This window comes from Bombina bombina, chromosome 1 (assembly GCF_027579735.1).
Source record: "Bombina bombina isolate aBomBom1 chromosome 1, aBomBom1.pri, whole genome shotgun sequence".
In the NCBI taxonomy this organism is placed as follows: Eukaryota; Metazoa; Chordata; class Amphibia; order Anura; family Bombinatoridae; genus Bombina; species Bombina bombina.
Window position 1 is genome coordinate 356,478,135 of NC_069499.1, and position 17,389 is coordinate 356,495,523.

Genomic DNA, 17,389 nt, shown 5'->3' on the forward strand with positions numbered 1-17,389 from the left:
GTCATCATCTCATCTTAGTTGACCTTGTAACAATGTTACAATCTGGAATTCTGTTGATGTTCATCACAGCATCGCTGTATAAAAGAAACACATTTTATTTTAGTATAGTTGGCTGAGCTTGCATCTATACCCTGTAAATAAATGAGAAAAATATATAATGATAGGTAGATTTTTTATTTAATTTGCTTCTAAAGAAAATGTATGCAATATACTAATTTATTATTAATTTATTGAACTTTTTTGTTAAATGTAAGTATTTTTCTCCTCGGTGTATAATGGCTCTCAAGCTTTGGAAAAATTGTGCTCAAATGTGCCATTTTAGTAGAATTTGAAATGCACAGAATTGCATTTAAAATCTGATGAGAATAATTTTGAAATGCTGCCGGTATAACTTGTTACCGCTTAGCTTAAAGGGACAGTATACACTCATTTTCATATAACTGCATGTAATAGACATTACTATAAAGAATAAGATGCACAGATACTGATATAAAAATCCAGTATAAAACTGTTTAAAAACTTACTTAGAAGCTCTCAGTTTAGTTCTGTTGAAAAGGCATCTGGAAAGCCCACTGCAAGTGGCAAATAAGACACTCCCCCCTCCCCCTTCTTTTGCATATGAAAAGACCCTTTACACAAACAGGAGCAAGCTGGAGAAGGTAGCTGACGGTATTCTCATAAAACTTTGGGGCTTGGTTAGGAGTCTGAAAATGAGAGCAATATTATTTATAAATAAGCAAAACTATAATTTTTTTTAAAATAAAAACTTTATGGGCTATATAAATAGATCATCTACAAAACATTTATGCAAAGAAAAAATGAGTGTATAATGTCCCTTTAAAGGGAACCATGTACTGCAATTTTTTTCTCTCCAATGATCTAGTGTTTCCAATGATCTATTTTGTCTGTTAGAATGTATTAAATTGTTCACAAACAGCTCCTTTACCTTTATTTTATTATCTGAAATGATAAATTTCAGTCACTTAAGTATAAGTTATAGAAAAACTAGACGGTTTAGATAAAATAATGCTCCCAGTTGGGGTGTGACAGAGAGATACTAAAATGTTAATTTTCAATTGTTCTCTTTGAGTTGGTGTTTGAGTGTCCCATGAGACATAAGATAAAGGAAGACTGTGTAAATAATAAGACAGAAAAGCTAATTAGGTTTTCTCTGCTTAAAGGCTCAACTCATTTCATTGGGTTGTGGTTTCAATGACCAGAAACAGCTATTTCATATAGAAAATTATACCTAAATGAACAAATTCTCACACATTTTAAACTGCAGCTGGTATAATGAGACATTGAAAACACATTATGGGGAAACCAACTACGCTGTACACTTTTAACTCTGCAAGTGACCCACAGAGCAATTGATCATAGGACTTTGTTACACTCATTTCTTGAGCGTTCTTCATGAAATGTATGCACAATCAGTAGATGTGAGGGCCCTATGCTTTGCAGGGATTGCTGACAGCAAAATGCTCTATATCCCTAATTCTACTAGATAAGATACATTAAATAGGATTGTCCCAGATTGCTTGGAGCTCTTGCCAAAAAGAGCTGGATCAAACTGCTAAACTACAAAATAAACAAGCACAGCTATAACTGAGCCTCAGCACTGATCAAGCAATGACTGTGCAGAATATTGCAAGGTCAATTGTAAAAATGAAATCACAGGATCGTTAATGGTATTGCTTGGTTTCAAGGCTCTGCTACGCACGCCCCCCAGGCTGATCCTTGCTTACGTTAAAGGGGGAAGCTGCAGTATGCCTTATGGTAGGACGTTCCATGCCGCCCTAACGGAGTTAAAGACCAGCGCTGTTAGGACAGCATTAGACGTGCTAATGGCGCGAAGGGGTTAAGGACAGGTAGATAAACAAGCTCCTACAAATATCAGCCAATCACTCTACAGCATGTAGAAGGGTCAACATTCTGTATTCCCAGAATGCACTCCAGGCTTTCTTGGTGAAACTGCAAAAAATTATAGAAAAGGAAGGCAAAATAAATATACAAAGTGTATTGGAATGTTTTTTTGTTGTTGTTAAACTCATAATTTAATTTACCATATAATGTTTAATTATGCAAAAAATGACTGTCCATTTAAAAACAAGCATTCATTGTATTTTAATTACTTCTGCTTCTTAAAGGGACAGTCTAGTCAAAAATAAACTTTCATGATTCAGATAGGGCATTTAAATTTAAACAACTTTCCAATTTACTTTTATCATCAATTTTGCTTTGTTCTCTTGATATTATTAGTTGAAGACTAAACCTAGGTAGGTTCATATGCTAATTTCTTAGCCCTTAAAGGCCGCCTCTTATCTGAATGTATTTTGACAGTTTTTCGCAACTAGAGGGCATTAGTTCATGTGTGACATATAGATAACACTGTGCTCACGCCCCATGGAGTTACCGAGGAGTCAGCACTGATTTGCTAAAATTAAAGTCTGTCAAAAGATCTGAAATAAGGGGGCTGTCTCAGAGGCATAGATACAAGGTAATCACAGAGTTAAAAAGTGTATTTATATAACTCTGTTGGTTATGCAAAACTGGGTAATAAAGGGATTATCAATCTTTTTAAACAATAAAAATTCTGGTGTAGACCGTCCATTTAATTTTAGTTTTTATATTACATAGATTTATCAGTTAAAAAATTTGTGTAAAAAGTGATCTCCCCTTTTTATGTGTTCCCAGTAATCAATTTTACCTGATGGAGTGTATTAAATTGTTTACAAATCTCCCCTTTTCCTTTCTTTTTGAAATAGCTATTATTGCCATTACTTATACCAAATATATGAAAATATGAATATTGCTTTCTACTCTATAGAAAAACTATGTAAACCAGAGACAGAAGCTGTAATCTTCCTAAGTGTAAGGGATGGGGCAAGCACTACAAATGACATTGAAACCTATAATAGTATTGTTTTGGTTTAAATGAACAATTTAATTATTGTTAAGGTAATAATTATTTTTCTTTAGTTAAATAAAACAATTTTTTTCTGTTTAGTTAAATAAAATTGCTATTATTTATGTAATAATTATTTTTCTCCTTCCAATATCAGTAATTTTCTGATATAGCTGGAAAAATAATCTGAAAAGTTATTATTCTAAAAATGAAACCTTTATGTAGAAAACAATGATTTAAATCAAGGCTTACTTACTAATGATTTAAATCAAGGCTTACTTACTAATGATTTAAATCAAGGCTTACTTACTAATGATTTAAATCAAGGCTTACTTACTAATGATTTAAATCAAGGCTTACTTACTAATGATTTAAATCAAGGCTTACTTACTAATGATTTAAATCAAGGCTTACTTACTAATGATTTAAATCAAGGCTTACTTACTAATGATTTAAACCATAATTCAAATTGATTTGACTTAAATCAAATCCACCCTGTCTGTGGTTTAACATTATTTCAAACAATGTAACCAAGAGAGGATGGAGCTAAAAAAGCTATTCATTCCCCAAAATCAATGTATGTAATATAAATGTAACTTTGTATGTATAACAGATTTTTTTTGTAAAAAAGGACGATTTATTAATACAAATCAGCCTATAAAAAAACAGATGCATCCGTTTACACCTCTCCTTGTTAATGTAGCAATTTGCATTATAGAAGGAACTAGGTATTTGTGTGTATAGTTCAAATTATTTTCGGATTTGTAATTTTTTTTTTCTGAAGACGCTGAATCTGTTTTAAGAAAACAAAATTAAAACATGAATGGTGCAAATGTCAGATTTTGTAGAATATTTTATTGTCCAGGAGAGGGTGCTATTGTTTTACTTTGGCATAGATTTCTCTATAAGTGATAACATTACTGTAATAAAAATATTTTATTAGATAATATTAGTACATTGGGAAGTTGTTTAAAATTGCAGCTTTTTACCTTTTTTTTGATGGTCACCTGCATTTTACAGGTGCATGTGATCTCTCTTATGAAAGGCAAGACTCTCCTCTTTCAAATGAGTGTTTCCTAGTTAGCCTAGAGAGGCTGTTTACACTGAGGGAAAGGAGAGCTCTAAATTGAGACAGGGTCTCCACACGATAAACAGAACTTTTGCTGTTTATTGCAGCTTTATCAGTGGCATCTTTCACAGTATCTACTGTTCAGGGATCCATACAACCTACACTAACTTTTCCTAATCCCAGTTCCTCTCCTCCATTGCTATCCCCTTGAACTCCCTTAGCATGTAAGCCTAAGAGCCCTACTGTTTGCATGTCACCTTCATAAGAGCTGACTACAACAGTGCGACTCTTGGCAGGCCCTCTACCCATTATATCCCTATAAATGTTACCTTGTATATCGCCTAGGTTTATAGCGCTGCGGAATATGTTGGCACGCTACAAATAAATGCTAATAATAAAGTATGTGACCCTTCATGTTTAAGATGGTGATCACCTGCCGCAATTACAAAGCTGTGCAGTGTTTTACAAAGAGAAAGGGACAGTTTGAGTCCCTAGTTCACCTTACAACACAGAAGGGCACAAGACCCCAGTTTAGAAAGAGGAGATCTGCATTGGGGTCTCATACCCATGTCATTGGTACTTGATAACTATAAAAATGGCAATCAGCTAAGTAATGTATTTACTGTATAACCTAAAGACAGTCTGCATCACACATAAACACAATGCTCCTCAGATGAAAGAGAGGAATTACCCATTATCAAATTTGGAGCACCATGCTCCTCAAGACAGCAGGTGATTGCCATAGAAATCGCAATTACCTGAATACTAATTCCTTTTACTGTGCTTAATCCTATATGAGACTGTAGCATCCCTAAATAAACACTAGAGCAGGGTAAGTTACCCCTCTTTAAAAGTAGGGTCACATGTGCAGGTGGATATCAGCTGATCACATTCACCTAGATTACGAGTTGTGCGTTCGTGTTTTAACACTGAAAAAAATTGTAATTTCAGCGTTAAAACAGCACCACAGCCATTACAAGTCTCTATAGCTGCCCTGCAAGCCTTTTTTAGCCTGTAACGCAACGTCAACTATTTTTCATGGGTCTTCCATAGCGCAGTCATTACGAGTTTTGCGGTGAGGCTAAAAAGCTTGCGTTGCAGCCTATACCGACGAGATCCGTTTCACAATTTGAGAGCAGTAGTCATGAGTTTTACGCAACAAAAAATCTGTTACATAAAACTCATAACTAAACTGTTACAAAGTACACTAAACACCCATAAACTACCTATTAACCCCTAAACCGAGGCCCTCCCGCATCACAAATACTATATTAGTTATTAACTACTATATAATAAACCTATTAACCCCTAAACCAAAAGCCCCCCACAATGAAATATACTAAATTAAACTATTAACCCCTAAACCAAAAGCCCTCCACATCGCAATAAACAAATTTAAACTAGTAACCCCTAAACCTAAGACGCCCCTAAAATTAAACTAACAATTAAATAAACTATATTACACATTTAAAAAAATCCTAACACTACTCTAAAAACTACAAACTAATTACAAAAAATAAAAAAGCCTAAATTACAAAAACAAACAAACACTAAATTACGAAAAATAACAAGCCAAATTATCAAAAATAAAAAAGAATTACACCTATTCTAATAGCCCTATAAAAATAAAAAAGCCCTCCCAAAATAAAAAAAACCCTAGCCTACAATAAACTACCAATAGCCCTTAAAAGGGCCTTTTGTAGGGCATTGCCCTAAGTTAAACAGCTCTTTTACCTGTAAAAAAAAAAAAACAACAAAGACCCCCTAACAGTAAAACCCACTGATTTGAACAGCCAATAGAATTTCAGAAGCTCTCATCCTATTGGCTGTTTTGAACAGCCAATATTATTTCAGTATACAGCGTCAACCGTATGAAGAGGATGCTCCGCGCCGGATGTCTTCAGGATGGACCCGCTCCGCGCCACTGGGATGAAGATAGAAGACGCCGCCTGGATAAAGATGGAGCCGCCGGGATGAAGATCGTTCAAGCGGTACTTCAGCAACTGTGAGTACCTAAAGAGGGGTTAGTGTTAGTTTTTTTTAGGTTTTTTTTGGGTGTTTTTTTTTGTTATTTTTTCGATTAGGGGTTGGGCATTTCTTAAAAGAGCTAAATGCCCTTTTCAGGGCAATGCAAAAGAGCTAAATGCCCTTTTAAGGGCAAAAGGTAGGTTAGGTTTATTTAGATAGTTTTTTTTTTATGTTAGTGGGTCTTTGCATTTTTTTCCAGGTAAAAGAGCTGTTTAACGTTGGGCAATGCCCTACAAAAGGCCATTTTAAGGGCTATTGGTAGTTTATTCTAGATTAGGTTTTTTATTTTACAGTGGTAAAAAAAATGGGTATTAGAATAGGAATAATTGTTATTATTTTGGATAATTTGTTTGTTATTTTGTGTAATGTTTTTTTTTTTCATTTTGGGGTGGGTTTTTATTTTTAGATTAGGGGTTGGGCATTTCTAAAAAGAGCTGAATGCCCATACAAATGCCCCTTTCAGGGCAATGGGTAGATTAGGTTTTACTTTATTTTTTTTATTTTGCTGGTTTGGGAGGGGGGGGTTGTATACTGCTAGGGGTGTTTGTTTTACTTTTGTAGCAAAAGAACTATTATCTTTAGGGCAATGCCCTACAAAAGGCCCTTTTAAGGGCCCTTGGTAGTTTATTATAGATTAGGGTTTGTATTTTGGGGGTTTTTTTTTTTTGGTTTTTTTTTTAAAGGGGATTAGAATAGGAATTTTTTTAATTGTTTTGGATATTTTCGTTTTATTTTTTATAATGGTAGGTTCTTTTATTTTTTGTAATGTTAGTTTTTTTTCTATTTTTTGTAATGTTAGGTTTTAGTATAGGGCAGCTTAGGTTTTATTTCACAGGTAAGTTTGTATTTATTTTAACTAGGTAGTTAGTAAATAGTTAATCAGAGAAGGGGGAATCCGGAACACGGTCAGGCCATCCATCCGTGTAGTCAGAGAAAATTGAAAAAAGGCTGCTGTATAGAGTCACTAGGAGTGCCGTAGCTGACCGGCTGATCCGGCCGCAAAAATACAACTGGAGGAAAAAATGGATGCAGGCACTCGGGTAAAGTTAAAATAAAACATACCTTTTATTAGACAATTAAAACGTGAAAGGTTCCCAAACAAAAGGCAGGCATAGTAGATACAGTCTAACGCGTTTCACGCTCCCTAGTGGCACTTATTTATAGACTAGAGTATAGGGATGCACACAGGACATTTATACCCTTGATGGTAAATTAATTAACCCTAGCAGCCCCAAACAGAGCAGCAGCAGGAGGAAAATTCCATAGATAAAAACAACAATAGATTTAAAAGCAAAGAAAAAAGTGGAAGGAATAAACTAACATATGTGTGGTCAAAAGTGGGTGTTTACAAAATAAATGATTAATTAACAGACTACCCTTAATAAAATTGTCAGCAAAAAGTAATAACACTATGGCTGTTCTTGAAAATATAAAGAGAGAGACAGCTGGAAAATTTAGTAATGATAATGCACAGAAAGAGGAATTAGTTTGGCACTTTTCACTATACAGCTGGATTTACCTTCTGTAGTTAGTATGATTGTTAACTATAACTGCTTAGTATAGATAATAAAACTCATTGATGACCTGAGCAAGACATCATACTGAATACATTGTTATAAATGACAGCAGTTTAGCCCCTGCCCAAATTGTTAAACAAAAAATGATAAATCAAATAAAATAAGATAAACATAATACAAACATGGTGGCAAGTAAACATAGATGTATATGTGTGAAAATCCATTAATTATCAATAAAGTAACTGATATCGAACACTTTTTATTCATGCCAAGTGGTACTCTGGTACTTAATTTTAAAATCCAGAATAATTCCTTTTTATCTAGAACATTATTTTGGTTTCCACCTCTTATAGGAATTCTGGCTAGATCAATTAACTTAAACTGAGATATCAGCTTTGTTAGAAAAATTTATGCTGTTGAAGTGGTTGGCTACAGATGAGTCTTTGACATAATTCTTAGTGTCTCTAAGATGCTCCCCTATTCGCTTTCTGAGCTCCCTAGAGGTTTGTCCAATGTATTGGCTTTTGCAAATATTGCAAGTAAGCAAATAAACCACACACTGAGTTCTACAGTTGGCATAAAATTGTATGTCAAAAGTTTGATTAGTGGTGCTGGACGTGAAAGTGTTACCTCTAAGTCAACACACAGGTATTACAATTTCTACTGCCACATCTGTAATTTCCTGTGTATCTAAGCCCAGAAGGAGCTTTGGAACAAGAGTGCTGGTTAATCATGCTAGGAGACAGCGTCTGGGCCAGTGTTCTTGGCTTCTTTGGCACAAACCTACAATTTTTAATCAATGGTTTGAGTATCTCATCACCGGATAAAAGATGTAGGTGTTTTTTCAGTATTTTGACAATTTGGTCATATTGTGAAGTGAACTCAGTGGTGAATACTATTGACTCATGGGAACTATTCTCATTATGTGCTTTTGGCATTCTCTTTGTTAAGTTTACATCAGAATTCTTAATTTGTTCACGGCACTTGGATAGGGAACTTCTGCTGTAACCTCTATTAACTAGCCTATTTTCCAAATCTTTTGCTTGTTGGTCATAAATGTCATCCAATTTAGTATTCCTCCTAAGGCGGATAAACTGCCCTTTTGGAATAGCACGGATGAGATGCCTGGGGTGTTGGGATTTGGCGTGTAAAATGGTGTTTCCCGCGGTCGGTTTCCAATATGTTTTAGTACAAATTTGGTTATTGATTATTTGTAAAGTTAGGTCCAAAAAAATCTATCTGAGTATCGCTAAATCGGAGTTCGATATCAGTTACTTTATTGATAATTAATGGATTTTCACACATATACATCTGTTTACTTGCCACCATGTTTGTATTATGTTTATCTTATTTTATCTGATTTATCATTTTTTGTTTAACAATTTGGGCAGGGGCTAAACTGCTGTTATTTATAACTCAATGTGTTCAGTATGATGTCTTGCTCAGGTCATCAATGAGTTTTATTATCTATACTAAGCAGTTATAGTTAACAATCATACTAACTACAGAAGGTAAAACCAGTTGTATAGTGAAAAGTGCCTAACTAATTCCTCTTTCTGTGCATTATCATTACTAAATGTCTCCAGCGGTCTCTCTCTTTATATTTTCAGGAACAGCCATAGTGTTATTACTTTTTGCTGACAAATTTAATTAATCATTTATTTTGTAAACACCCACTTTTGACCACACATATGTTAGTTTATTCCTTCCACTTTTTTCTTTGCTTTTAAATCTATTGTTGTTTTTATCTATGGAATTTTCCTCCTGCTGCTGCTCTGTTTGGGGCTGCTAGGGTTAATTCATTTACCATCAAGGGTATAAATGTCCTGTGTGCATCCCTATACTCTAGTCTATGAATAAGCGCCACTAGGGGGCGTGAAACGCGTTAGACTGTATCTACTATGCCTGCCTTTTGTTTGGGAACCTTTCACGTTTTAATTGTCTAATAAAAGGTATGTTTTATTTTAACTTTACCCGAGTGCCTGCATCCATTTTTTCCTCCAGTAAATAGTTAATAACTATTTACTAACTAGTTTACCTAATTAAAATAAATACAAATAAATACAAACTTACCTGTAACTTTAATTTAGCTCTATTTTAATTATGTTAAAGTTAGGGGGGTTAGGTTTAGGGGTTAATATAGTTTAATTTAGGTTGTTACGATGTGGGGGGCTGGCGGTTTAGGGGTTAATAGGTTCATTTAGTGGTAGTGATGTGGGAGGCCAGAGGTTTAGGGGTTAATAACTTTATTTAGTGGCGGCGATGTTGGGGAGCTGCGGAATAGGGGTTAATAGATTTATTATAGTGTGGGTGATGTTGGGGTGCAGGGGAATAGGTGTTAATAACTTTAGTATAGTGGCAGCGATATCGGGAGCGGAAGATTAGGGGTTAATAAAATTATGTAGGTGTCGGGGGTGGCAAATTAGGGGTGTTTAGACATGGGGTTTATGTTAGGGTGTTAGGTATAAACATAACTTTTTTTTCCCCCATAGACATCAATGGGGCTGCGTTACGGAGCTTTTCATTCCGCGATCACAGGTTTTTTTCTAACCCGCTCTCCCAATTGATGTCTATGGAGTAAGCGTGCACGAGCACGTCAAAACAGTGCATGTATTTTGTGCGGTATGGAGCTCATCGCAACCATATCGCACGCACAAGCCGGCTGTTTCAAAACTTGTAATTGCTGCGCTATAGAGGGTTAAATAACGCAACTTTTGTTGCGTTTGTTAAATTCCCTATAGCGCGCATAACTCGCAATCTAGGTGATTGTTAATACTAATCACCTGGCAGAACCACAGGCATATCGGGGGGAGATGTGGTACACCCCAAAAATACACAGACAAACATGATTCCCATTATTTGACAGCAGCATACCCGATTTACATTTCATATGTTTTTTCCATATTATTGCAAACAAGATATTTTCTAAAAATGCTTAGTCTGCTGAAAAAAAAAAAAAAAATGATTTGATTTGTGTGGGTAGCTTATAGTAAAAAAATGAAATATATGCAATGAGGGCCAAAACTAAAAACATCACAGGGGTGAGAAAAAGGCTAATCAGTGAAATGGTTTCAAATTTGTCAGCCGATGTTGTGTGGTGCATGGGTCATATAACCCCTAAGCGGAATGAAACAATCCAGTTAAGTACGTTACTAATTAAGAAAATGCACAATGGTTTCTGATTAGTCAGACAAAAGAACATTAATAATCTTTATTATGAAATGCTATTAAATAAAGTTTACATTCATAATAATAATAATGAAAAAAAATTACACAAAAATAAATTTACATTAAAATAACTCATATAGTATCAGAGAAAGTATATAAAACACAGTTCAGTCCTTTAAGGAGTTTGTGCAGCATCCATTGCATTTTCTTGCTGTTATGAGCTGGTGCACTGGGCCACAGCTGGGTTTTGCTGCCCATCTTCTGTTTACTGGCACAAGGTGATGGGGGTGGGTCTCTCTCTTGCAGCTGTCAGCGCAAGGGGAGGAGCCTGTATATGGAGCTGCCCATCCTTGGACAAGGAGCACAACACGTCTTCAGGATTCACCTCTTCTGGGAGCTCAGTTTCTTTCTTCCACTCTCTGTATTCATGGGGAAAGCTCCCATCTCCTGCATCACTTCTCTTGTCATGTTTCCCCGTCACAATCAGTTGCCTTCCTTCTGTTTTCACTTTCAGTTCATCAGGAGATAAAGGACTCATGTCCAAGGTGAGGTCACATTATTCCTTCCCATCTTCACCTCTTTTAGTAGAGACGTCCTCAGCTCTTCTAGCTGCAGATTGACTGCTCTGCTCCTTACTCCTTCTCATATCTATTTTCTGAGTGAAGATCTGATAAGCCTGATTCACACGCTGCATTCTCCTGTCGATATCGTTCCTCAAGCTCAGCATGTCATCTTCCAGCTGCCCAAAAATCAGCCATGTAGCTGGCCAGAGTGTAGGGTAGGCTCACTGCAGACATACAAAGGGCTGTGTGAGGTCTGGAGGAGGCCGACAGGAAACATCCTTTGCTGAATATTCAGTCTTGTCAGTTGCCTTGTAGATAATCTGCCCGTTAGTCTCTCTTCTGTCTCAGGAAATGTAAGGCATATTGCCTGGATGCACATAAGGGTTAAGGCCAGGACGGAGGAGTGGGAGTGTTCTTGTGTGTGTGTAACAAATGTTGAAGTTAGAGAGGTAGAGTTTGGATAACCTTTTTTAAGACCTGTACAGGAAGTCCAAATCCTCTTTCTGCTTGTTTCTTTGAAGTTTTCACATGAAGCGTTCAAAGAGAGTTAAAGTACCTCCAAAACGATTCATGGAGGCGGTGGGTTATATTCCATTACTTAACCTTCCCAATGTTTCTTCCTAGGGTGGGTCTGGTGAGGGGGGTAGCTCCACGAATGTTGATGACATTCCGGATCAGGCCTTGCTGGAGGCCGTTGATCCGGAGGGTGGATGGGGGGCGCATGGCAACTTGGACACATCCACGAACGCTGAACCGCTTCGAAGTCCCAGACCGGCTAAAAACTCCACCAGAAGTTGATGGGAGGAATGTGGGAATGGAGCACAGGGGGTGCACGCCAAAATAAGCAGCCGTTTCTGCTGCTGTATAGTAATATGAGAAAAGGAAGAATGCGGCTGCACAATGCAGAGTGAAAAATGTCAAAAATATATGCTTTATTCATCCAAGGATAAAAACTTGAAATACAAGGTACAAAAAAGGCTGCAGAAGGAAACCTCCTTACATGTTTCGTGCCTACACTTGGCACTTAATCATAGGAGTGAGGTTTTTGGTACAACCCCTGCTATTTAAAGGGGAAGTACCCAATGATAGTCAAGGTGTTAAACACATAAAATACAGTGTAAAAACCACTTGCCATTACCTAACACAAGCTGAATATATGAAAGAGAATGAAAATTTGTACACATAAAAATATGAAGTTATTACTTAAATAAAAAGAGAATAAAAGGGGAAGAGAAAAAATATATAAATAAAAAAGACAATCATATTACAACCTGCAAACACTAGCCACTGAATAACATGACAGGATACATGATTTTCAAACAGTACATATGCAGGGATTATCCCCTTAATGTGGGTTATATATATTATGCCTAAATATAAGACTCACTAGGAACTAATTACATTGTAAATAGAGTCTTTCTGTTATTTCATCCAATGCTGATTTATAATGTGAATGTGGGTCTGGAATCACTAAAGACCCCATGTATGAAAAAATCCATTATAAATATGAATATATATATATATATACATACATGAGTGCATTGCTAGACTAAGATGAAAGAATATATATGTAATTAGTCAACAAAATATTGCATGTCCCATTCCCTATTTAAGTGTAGTGTGATAGGAGCGCCTAAAGGTGGATTCCTGCTGCTAAAAAAGTTCTTCCCTCAAAGAGAACTAAATGGTGGATAAGAAGAAAAAATGGGGTTTATTTAGCAGCGCTAAAAAAAGCTAGGAAATGATGATACCAATCTAATTTATGTTTTATACAATCTATTTTATTTAAAAATTCTTATAACACATAAAAACAACAGCAAATGCTTTTCCTAATTGATAAAGGGACGTCTCCCTTATACAACACTTATAAAAACAGACTAGAACCATATAATCCTAGAATTTCAGGTATAAAGGAATTAATTCTATAGATAACATATGGCAAGCAACAAATTTCTAAGATAAATGGTGAATTAAATATTTAAAAGGCACAAATGTATCAATCCTAATAGCTTTACAGTTCTTCAGTAACAAATTCAGTTATAAAGTTACACAGTTACTTTCCTTGGACATATAATTGGCTCAGGTGTGCTGGATAGTTAAAAAGGCAAAAAACAGCCAATATTCTGATTTAGGTGCCAAAGCAATCGTGGTTAATGGAAATGGACCTTCTCTTTGATTCAGAGGTCAGGGGTGATGATCCGTTCTGGTGATGTAGTTATCCTTTTTTTTGTTTTCCTTTCTTCTTATAGCCCAAATATTGTTTTCATCTGGGTTCCCTCAGACTTCTTAAGGTTTGAAGAAATCTTTGGTCAGTGTTTAGCAGTAACACCGTATTCCCTGAAGTTACCAAAGGTAGATTTTAACTTGCAGGGTCAGGAGAAAAGTTTAAAGTTGCAGGGTCACACAGCTTTGTGACAGTAGTAAATGAAGTTTAGTAGAGTGTAGCAGGTCCCATTCAACGCGTTTCACCCTTCTGGGCTTTATCAAGAATTATCCAGAACGGATCATCACCCCTGACCTCTGAATCAAAGAGAAGGTCAGGTGACTTATCAGAAGCACCAGGAACAAACAGTCTGTGAATCCCTCACAGTGAAGATAATCAGCGGTTGCAACCAGGACAGATTAAGGTACCTCTACACTAATTTGCACTACGTTTTTTAAAACACGCAAACTGAACTTTAAAGACATCAAGGTATTCATCTGTTAAATTAACCATTTCCATTAACCACGATTGCTTTGGCACCTAAATCAGAATATTGGCTGTTTTTTGCCTTTTTAACTATCCAGCACACCTGAGCCAATTATATGTCCAAGGAAAGTAACTGTGTAACTTTATAACTGAATTTGTTACTGAAGAACTGTAAAGCTATTAGGATTGATACATTTGTGCCTTTTAAATATTTAATTCACCATTTATCTTAGAAATTTGTTGCTTGCCATATGTTATCTATAGAATTAATTCCTTTATACCTGAAATTCTAGGATTATATGGTTCTAGTCTGTTTTTATAAGTGTTGTATAAGGGAGACGTCCCTTTATCAATTAGGAAAAGCATTTGCTGTTGTTTTTATGTGTTATAAGAATTTTTAAATAAAATAGATTGTATAAAACATAAATTAGATTGGTATCATCATTTCCTAGCTTTTTTTAGCGCTGCTAAATAAACCCCATTCCCTATTTAAGCCTAAAGGGGAAATAGTTTTTAATCTGTAAATCCAAAAGAGTTCCCGTTTTAATAGCATTTTTTTGCTTATTACCACCTCTTATTGGGGACTGTATTCTGTCTATTATTTTGACTGTGATGTGTGCTCTATGAGTTGTGAACTAAATTAAAAGGCCTTGCTACTGCCGAGTCTTTGTTATAATACGTGATCTGAGCTCCCTGGTCGTTTGACCAACGTACTGAAGGGAAAAAAGAGAACACTCCAATAGGTATACAATAAACTCTGTCCTACAGTTAGCATAGAATTCAATATCAAATCTTTCCTGAGTAACAGAGCTTGAAAAATGATCGCTCTGATTAATTACTCCACATTTTATACAGGGTGTAGTGCCACATTTATATGTGCCTTTTTTCCTAATCCAGTCACTACCCTCTGAGCGGGATGTATTAATCATGCTCAGGGCCAATCTAGTCCCTAAAGTAGGAGGTTTTTTTGCTACAAATTTGCAAATTTCATGAACATCCCCCAGTGATTCGTCCTCCTCCAATATGTGTAGATGTTTTCTCAGAATAGCACTAATATCATAAAACTGTTTAGAATATTCAGTAGTAAACACTATTTTGTCTTTGCAAAAATCTTTTTCTTCTCTTTTGTTATCTATCAATTCACGTTGTGTTTTATGTTTCACCTGTTCAAAAGATTTGTTCAATGCCTTTGTTGAATACCCTCTCTGTTTCAATCTATTCGTTAGTTCTGTACATTGTGAATAGAAGTTATTATTAGAGTTAGTGTTTCTCCTCATACGTATGTACTGTGCCTTAGGTATTGAACGGATAAGATGAGTGGGATGGCATGATTTGGCGTGTAAAATGGTGCTACCTGCCGTAGGCTTCCGGTATGTATCAGTAAGTATAGTCCCATTGTCTGGATTTCCAATGAGTACTAGATCCAAAAATCATATTTTATATTGTTGCAATTCTCCTGTGAATTTAAGATTAAGGTCGTTAGTGTTGATGTATTCTAAAAAAGTGCTTAGTTCAAATGGATCCTGTACAATGAATATAAGGTCGTCAATGAATCTCATGTATTTTATAATGTTGTTTGCAAAAGGATTGGACATAGTGTAAAGTTATGAGTCCTCCTACCAAGCTACAAACAGGTTTGCAAACTTGTATGTAATATTCATTGTTAAACATGAAGAAATTGTGTTTTAATAAAAATTCAACAATTTCACAGAAAAAAAGTTTGAACTCTACTGAGTATTGTGTTGCTATATCCAAAAAGTACCTAATGACTTTTAAACCCAACATATGGGGAATACTGGAATAGAGTGCAGTGGCATTAACAGCCACCCACCTATATCTACTATCCCATTCAGTATCCTCTAAACAATTTAAAAGATGAGTTGAATCACGTAAATAGCTATTAAAATTTTTAACCAAGGGCTGAAGTACGGAGTCCACCCATTCTGATAATGGCTCAAACAAGGAGCCGATGCCAGAAATGATGGGTCTTCCTGGGGGAGAAGTCAGGCTTTTATATGTTTTTGGTACATGGTGAAATATAGGCACCAATGGAAAATCTGGAATCGTATGCCTGACTTGTTCTTCAGAAAAAAATTTTGGGCCACTCCCTGCTCAACAATAGTGGATAGTTTGGACCTAAACATTTGGGAAGGATTTCTGTCTAATTTTCTGTATGTGCTATTGTCAGATAATTGACGATAAGTCTCATTCATGTAATAATCCTTGTCTAGGACCACCACATTTCCCCCTTTGTCCGAGGCCCTGATGACAATATTATCATTATGTTGTAACTTTTGCAGAGCATTAAATTCTGCTTTCGTAAGATTTGGCTTCTCACTATGTCCCTTAGCCTTAACATTTGTCTCCAAGTCCAATAGATCTTTTTGGACTCTTTTCTGGTAAAGATTGACACATTGGTGGGATAGAACTCAGACTGCTTCCTACTGGGCGGCCAGATATGAGAATCAACTGGTCCATAACCCTCCTCAAAAGTTCTCAATTCATTGAGAGTTATGAAGTCACAAAATTTGAGGCCTGCTGAGTTTATATCACTTCCATTGCCACTGCTACTTTCAATGTTACTACCACTATTAGTATGATGGACCATTGTATTTACATCAGTATTGTCATAGGTATTTAATACAATTGGATCTTTTTGCAAATTAAAAAATCTTTTTAACGTCAATTTTCTGACAAATTTATCAATGTCAATGATTGTTCTGAATGCTGAGAAAGTATTTGTGGGGGCGAAAACTGTTTGAAAATCATATATCCTGTCATGTTATTCAGTGGCTAGTGTTTGCAGGTTGTAATATGATTGTCTTTTTTATTTATATATTTTTTTCTCTTTCCCTTTTATTCTCTTTTTATTTAAGTAATGGCTTCATATTTTTATGTGTACAAATTTTCATTCTCTTTCATATATTCAGCTTGTGTTAGGTAATGGCAAGTGGTTTTTACACTGTGTTTTATGTGTTTAACACCTTGACTATCATTGGGTACTTCCCCTTTAAATAGCAGGGGTTGTACCAAAAACCTCACGCCTATGATTAAGCGGCAAGTGTAGGCACGAAACATGTAAGGAGGTTTCCTTCTGCAGCCTTTTTTGTACCTTGTTACCTTGTATTTCAAGTTTTTATCCTTGGATGAATAAAGCATATATTTTTTACCTTTTTCACTCTGCATTGTGCAGCCGCATTCTTCCTTTTCTTGCATGGCAACTTGGGCCTATCGGATGCGGTGTCATACTTATTCGCCCTATGGCCCTGGCTGGGCCCTCTCAATTTGATGAGGTGGTGGCCGGTCCCTCCCGTAGTTTACCCTTTCCATCCCCTTGGTATACAATTTCCTAACATCAGCGGTGGGCAAAGTGGGAGCACCAGGGCCTTACTTGGGCCTTCAACGGTGTTGATAAACTAATCCATCGCTGCTGCTGTGTCCCTCTTCCAG

General features: G+C 36.0%; 1 pseudogene; it reads right to left on the reverse strand.

Annotated features, from left to right (window-relative positions):
- Positions 1-10,901: 10,901 nt before the first annotated feature.
- LOC128658049 (heat shock protein 30C-like) lies at positions 10,902-11,527 on the reverse strand (annotated as a pseudogene).
- Positions 11,528-17,389: the final 5,862 nt, after the last annotated feature.